General features: G+C 32.2%; 1 pseudogene; it reads left to right on the top strand.

The window, feature by feature from the left end:
• The first annotated feature begins 2,837 nt into the window (after positions 1-2,837).
• LOC149553784 (inorganic pyrophosphatase TTM1-like) lies at positions 2,838-6,272 on the top strand (annotated as a pseudogene).
• Positions 6,273-6,796: the final 524 nt, after the last annotated feature.

A 6,796-nucleotide genomic window follows, 5' to 3' on the forward strand; every position in this document is an offset into this window, starting at 1 on the left:
ATTGTTGTTGAGGGCACACCCTTTTTATAGTAGAAAAATTCATAGGAGCTAGCATAGAAATCTCAAGAAATTGGAATAGTACGCTTAGTATGGTTGAACCTACATGCCCTATAAATTTTAATTGTTGCCAATGGTTTCTCTTCAACATCAGCTTCCAAGCATGGCCCCTTGTTGTGGACTTGTCATCAATTAAATAGTTGGTGATAACATGGACATGGAGGTTTTGCAATGTTGCAATGGCCTGAAATATGTACCCCACTTATGAGATACCTCCTAAACTTAATTAAATAGCAACCTTAATTAGTGAATCCTCAAGATTACTAGGCAATAAGCATGAGTTCTTTGTAACTTACTGCAACCATGGAAGTCAAGGCAATGCTTTGCCATTGCTTGATTAGTATAACCTCCTTGTAGATACTTACCTTCTTTTTGAAAATTTGATAATCTTTAAAGGGAAACAATAGTAGGATGGGCAACAGCTAGAGGAGGGTAAGGAGAAATCTCAGGGGGCTTGATTATGACAGAGCTCATGGGATCTTCATTATAGAAATATCTTTACCAAACTGCTAAGCTTTAGGGTTTTGAGGTCTGTTGGATTGGGGATGGGAGGAAGGGTTGGTCTAGGATTTTTATACTGGTCTAATTCCTCTTTATCATAAGAATTTTTGTTATGGTGGAAATTTTATAAGAGAAGAGGTTGCCAAGCAATTCTTTGAATCATTTTTCAACAGTCACTACATCTTGGTGATGCTCACAAGGCTGAAGCACTAGAATTTTCTAGAATAGGATGCTTACCCATGAAGTGATCCAACTCATAAAGATTAATTGAAACTATGCAGTTGAATCCCAATAAATCATCACATAATTTAGTACATTGTGAAAACAACACCTATATATTTGTGAAATTGGTTGAGAACTTGATGATGGTCTCCCAGCATTTGAGTTTCCCATCTTTTAAATGGCATCTTGAATAGAGTCTTGCAAGAATCAGGAGTTTACTTAGTAAAAACCTTAGAAATTTAATGGTTGTAAGCCTTTATAAGACCCTACCACATGGCTAAAGCTTTAGTACTATTGTTTGTCTCTAAATTGAGGCCTTAGTCGAATAAACTAGCTTCTTTTTCCTTAGCATTTTGGCATACGACTCTACAGATCCAAGATTTTCACTAGATGGCTCACCAATGTTTCACTTTGCTAAGAGTGATCCCTAAGAAACCACAAAGCATAATTTAGGTTCTATTTTAGCAATTTTTTCCATTGGGGTTTAAATATTAACATTATAAACCTAAAGAGAGAATGAATATTTAATTAAAAATATTATATTATATTGTTGCTAGAAAAATAGACAAACTTTAATATATATGCAGAAGTGCTTTCCAAAGGTTAGCAACTGGATAAGGACAAAGATTGCATGCAATTTAGGGTATCCTACATTGGTCCATACTTAAAACATTTCATAGAACTAAGAGCAATTGGAAAACTGATATTCTTACCATGGTGACATCTATATCCAAATTTAAATGGAAAATACTATAGTATTTAATGTTTGTAGTGAGTTTAACTAAAAATACAACATCATGGAAAAAGCAGTCCCATGAAGTCTTGGTGCTTCATCTCTGTGAGCATCACCTAGATCCAATGAGTGGTAAGTATTCCATTCAATCTTATGAGAGATTGGTTCATGTGAATCACTACTCATGAAACATGGGTCAATGAGTTGGACTCAAACTGCATAGTTGAATCTTGATAGCAATATCATAATGGAGAGTAGTTTTTGTTGTCATCATCCTTCTTGTTGACCTGCACACCATCATTTTTGGGCTTATAACATAAATTATCAACTTCTCTCCTAGAGTTGATAGTGTCATATTTAGGGCTCAAGAATTTTTTAAGTTTTTGTCTTTTGTTATTAGTCCCTTTGTTTTTTTATTCAGATTTATTGGACATATATGGTGGTCAAGCCATTTTCTAGAGATCTTAGTCTTAAATATCTTTCATAAATTAAATAGTGGAGGACCCTTTCTTTATGAATGCAACTTCTTAACATTACATTACAACCATTTGGGCCATTTAAAGAGAATCTTGTATATGTTTTTAATCCCAATTTTGTTTCTTCCTTAAGGGAGACCAGAATGTGGTAGTCTTTGCTTTTATCTCGAGTCCTTGAGCTATTGTAATGTCCTAAAGAAAGGTCAAGTACATGTTAGGGAATACTGGTGGTTTTCCTAAGGTGCTAGGAATTAAGATAGATCATAACGATAAAGATCATTGAGAATGTATCATATAGAAATCAAAAAATTTCTTAAAAATTTTAATAGTTTTTGTGGAAATTGGTTTTAGTGCAATAAAGAAATTGAGACAGTTTAATGAAATAAACAACGAAAATATTGTTTAGTATTCTCTGAGAGTTATTTGTTCTTCTTTATTTAAATATGTCAATTTTTGAAGATAAGACCTGCAAACTATAGAGGAATTTCTATATTGATTAAATGGTCAAAATCATTCTCTTAATTTGTTGCAAATTCTTTGCTAGACATCTCTTTGAGTAATGTGCTTTGTAGTTTGAAAAGAGCTAACAAAAATGCATCAATAATCACAGGTGATATTATCTAAATTCAACTGTCTAGTTATTTCATTACAGCATGCTTTTGCCTTGCTTTACTGTTATCTAACTGAAGTTAATAGTATGTTCTCATTCCCAAAATAGACATGAAAGACACTAAATTTTTTATTTGGAAATTTTTGAATTCTTTCTCTACTTTCTATTTTTGGGAATTAAGATTTAGATCTCAATATGAATGTTCTAATCAATTCTTAGATAATTTTGGATACAAAACATGCGTAGATACAGTACATTCTTATCTTTTTGCACATCCAAATTTAATGAGAAAAAGTTGACTAGTTGTATTGTTATATTTTTCCTCCTATGTACTTTTGGATTCCATTGACCTTTCTCTAAATACTGCCGATTCTTCATGCATGAGTCTATTTTATTGGTGGGTGGAGATGGATGTTTTCATCTTTTATTGAGAAAAACAAATGCAGTCTTAATCACATTGTTAACATTTCTCCTTGTATTTTTATTGGCAGATCCAACATTGATCAATTATGGTACTCTTCTTTAGAACATAAAGGATTTAAAAGACGGGAAACCTATAAAAAAATCCTGTATATGATTTTAAGCTCAGTTGTCACACTGGCTACAAGTTTGACTTTTAGTTTGCATGAAACATATTCATTGTAATTGTCACATGTTGTAATATAATAGTTTTGAATTTTGAATGCTTTGCAAGAAATATCAAATGTTGTCTAAAAATTGCTTGAACTAAGGTTTAGAGTTGGCTAACATCTTATGTGAATTATTTTCTAGACATGTTGAAGTTCCATCATCTAAGATTGTTATCATTGAGGGTATCCATGTTGTAAATGAACAATTACGACCATTACTGGATCTTTGTGTGTCATCACTGGAGGTGTTCACTTTGATCTTGTTAAGTAGGTTCTTGGGGATATTTCCCATTGTGGTGAGGAACCTGTAGAGATCATTTCTCAAATATCAAAAATGGTAGGTTGACTTTTCCTTATAAATTTTGGCAAGGGAGTTCCTTTTGGGAACCAACATACCTATATAGCAAGTTGAGAATAATCTCCTCTCTATTGGTTCATTTATTTATTTAAGGGCCATTACACAAGATGAACTACAGGGACAACATTTTTACATATTTAGTTTGCTTATACATGTGTCCTATGGTTGCTACTTTCCTATCTTTCAAGTATTTGAGCTTACACATTGTATCTAATCATAAGTCTACATCTTTTACTATAGGACGTGCAAGTGCATGTAGCTAGCTTGTTTGTACTTAAAGGAGACATCTGTACTATTGTTATATCTTTTAAGAATCACAACATCACTATCTCCAATTTTCCATAGTCAATGACTATAGCATATTGATAACTTTACTAGGTCCTATCATGCTTAAATCTCCTTTGTGTAGTAATGTGGGTAGGTGCACATACCAAATGCAAGACAAACATGCTCAATTCTAATTGGCATTAAATAACTACCAATAATAATTCTTGGCATATCTTTGACTTAGACATATTAAAATATTTGAAAGAACAACTGTCATAAATCCTACCTTTGTGATTAATGAAACTTTTCTGTCGAAATGCTTTTGTTTGGTCTCAGACCACACCTGCATTTGTTTTTGCTCCCCATAGATGGTTTGGTGTACGCTTTTCCCTTGAAGCTCAATACCAAAACACATCTTAGATGAATTGTAATTTTATTTTACTTTCCTCTTTAAAAAACATACTTAATTTTAACAAATATATAATATGATAATTATAGTAGAGCAGAAAGTCATTTTAACAAAACCCTACTAAATGAGGAAGTGAGACATGGGTTCACAATTTTTGTTGTCCTATTCAATGTATAATAGTATCATGAATGTCATACTTTACTTCAAGATTTCTTCCATGAAACTCCTCATTTATCCAAGATTCAAGTGATGTCTTTTAAGCATGTATTGCTACTAATTGTGGATTCAAAACTTCCTTTCTGAATTTAGATTATTGTTTAACAATACATTATCCTTTGGTCCAAAACCCATTGCTTTGTGTGACTAGAACCAAGATATGGAGTTCACTCCTAAAGCTTATATTACTTTTGAGAATTCCTTTTGTAAGCATGGGTTATTGTCTGCCTTTGTCTTTTGTATATTGTTATTATTGATTGATCATTAGAATAAAGAAACAAGAGAACAATCTTCAAAATTTAATTTGCATTGCTGCCAGGATCTTATGTATTTTAAATGGCAATGATGCCCAAGAACAAAGCTACTTGGTGTCTGTTGTCAAGAACTATAGTTTGGATTATTATCTATAGATATTTGTCTTTGTGTTCTCTAATGAGAGGCATTTACAAATAATATTTTTTAAATTTTTAATTAAATGTGAGAATGGATTTTGCAGGTTTATCCAATGTATAAGATGCATATTGAACCTCAACAAGAGGCTGCACATATTAAAATTATCACTAAATTTAATCCATTTTCTGGGTTTCAAACCCCAACTTACATTTTGAAGGTATTATAATATAACATCTTATGATCTGATGCAAATCATAATTTAGCTAAGTGTCTCAATGGATAATTGTAGTCAGACACTTTTGTTGCCTGATAAATGTGCCTATTATTTTTTATGCAGTCTAGTTGCGTTATTACAGGGGACCAAATTAGGGAAGTTTTGTGCATAGAAGATCTTGGAAAAATTGAAGAAACTTATGACATCTATCTTTTGCCCCCTGGGGAAGATGCAAAGACATGCTAATCTTACCTAAGGATACGAAGTAGAGAGGGAAAATACAACCTTATGTTTGAGGTAATTATGACTTTGTCCCTTGCCTTAGTTTATAATAGGATTTGACATATTTTTTGAGTCGCAAAATCTAATATGTAAATTTTATGTTTGTAGTTGCAAATATCTTCCAATTTAAGAAAGACCCATTTCTTTCTTAGTAAAAGTGAAATCCACTTTATCCAAGAAGTTGTCTTTGAGATAGTGAAAGTCTTCATTTAAAACTACAAGTAGTTTCTATGTCATTGATACTTGGTGCACTTTACTTTTTTGAAATGATAGAATTTCATTGTGATAGCAGGAATGGGTTACAGATCATCCATTTAACATTTCTCCAAGGATAACATTTGAAGCTGTTGTTCATCTTCTTGGAGGCTTGATGGCCCTAGGATAGACAAAAACTTCATCATTGAATTGAACAAGTTGTATATTCACAAATGATAGGGTGATAGTGAAAGCTGATAAGCTTGAACAACTACAGCGAAAGTACATATAGGTATTCAACACATTTCAAGACTTTTTGGGCTATGAAAGGCATTCATTTGGGAGTTACTATTGTCTTTCTAATGTTTTGAAAATTTTTGATTTGAATTGTTGTGAATTCATCATTAGGTCCAGGGTAAGAATAGGTCCTTAGTTGTAGAGGTTGCTCAAAAATTGGGCCTTAACAGGTCATATATTCCTCACTCCTAGATTGAGCAAATACAACTTGAGAGGTTAATTGAAATAATGGTAGGGATTGAGTCACAAAGCTTCATATCATATCTTTATACACCGAAAAAGTCACCAAGTTTTCATTCAAGTTATATTTTGTACTTATGTATTGTGTGTTTTGACAGGCACTTCCTGATGACCTTAAGTTCAAGTTATTGCAAAATGATTCTGAGGCTGCCACTCCCAAGTCATTTTCCTAGATATCTGATGCAAAGCTTGGGTTAAAGACTTAGTATAGTAAAAGGTATTTTGCTGAAATCCTGAAAAGTGTTTTTGGCCATATCATTTTCACCATGTAATAATATGAAGGCCTATATTTGCATTCTTTTTATGTATATATATTTTGTCTGTTAAATGGCTTAATTATCATAATTATTTCAGTTAGTAATTTTTTATTTTAGCTGGACATACGGTTGGTTGAAGCTAAGATACCTTGATCCTCCTTTTCTTTTTTTAAACTAGAAATATAAAGACATACTATTAAACTTTGAGGTGTTTCCATCTTCTATATATTTTGGTTAGAAGATACTCTTTGCTTTTAACTATTTTGTTCCATTGTTATAGGATCTAGATTTGATTTCCATAGCATACATTGTTATCATTTTCACCACATGATCGTACATGATTGGCATTTTCAATCTCTTTGTTTGTTGTGTCAAAAATGAATTTATGGATTGGGTATCTCTCATATTTTGATACTCTTCTTTCCTGTGTTCTTTTTTTG

The sequence above is a fragment of the Cupressus sempervirens genome, chromosome 6 (assembly GCF_028749045.1).
Source record: "Cupressus sempervirens isolate cs-2001-9-10 chromosome 6, ASM2874904v1, whole genome shotgun sequence".
NCBI classification, from domain to species: domain Eukaryota; kingdom Viridiplantae; phylum Streptophyta; class Pinopsida; order Cupressales; family Cupressaceae; genus Cupressus; species Cupressus sempervirens.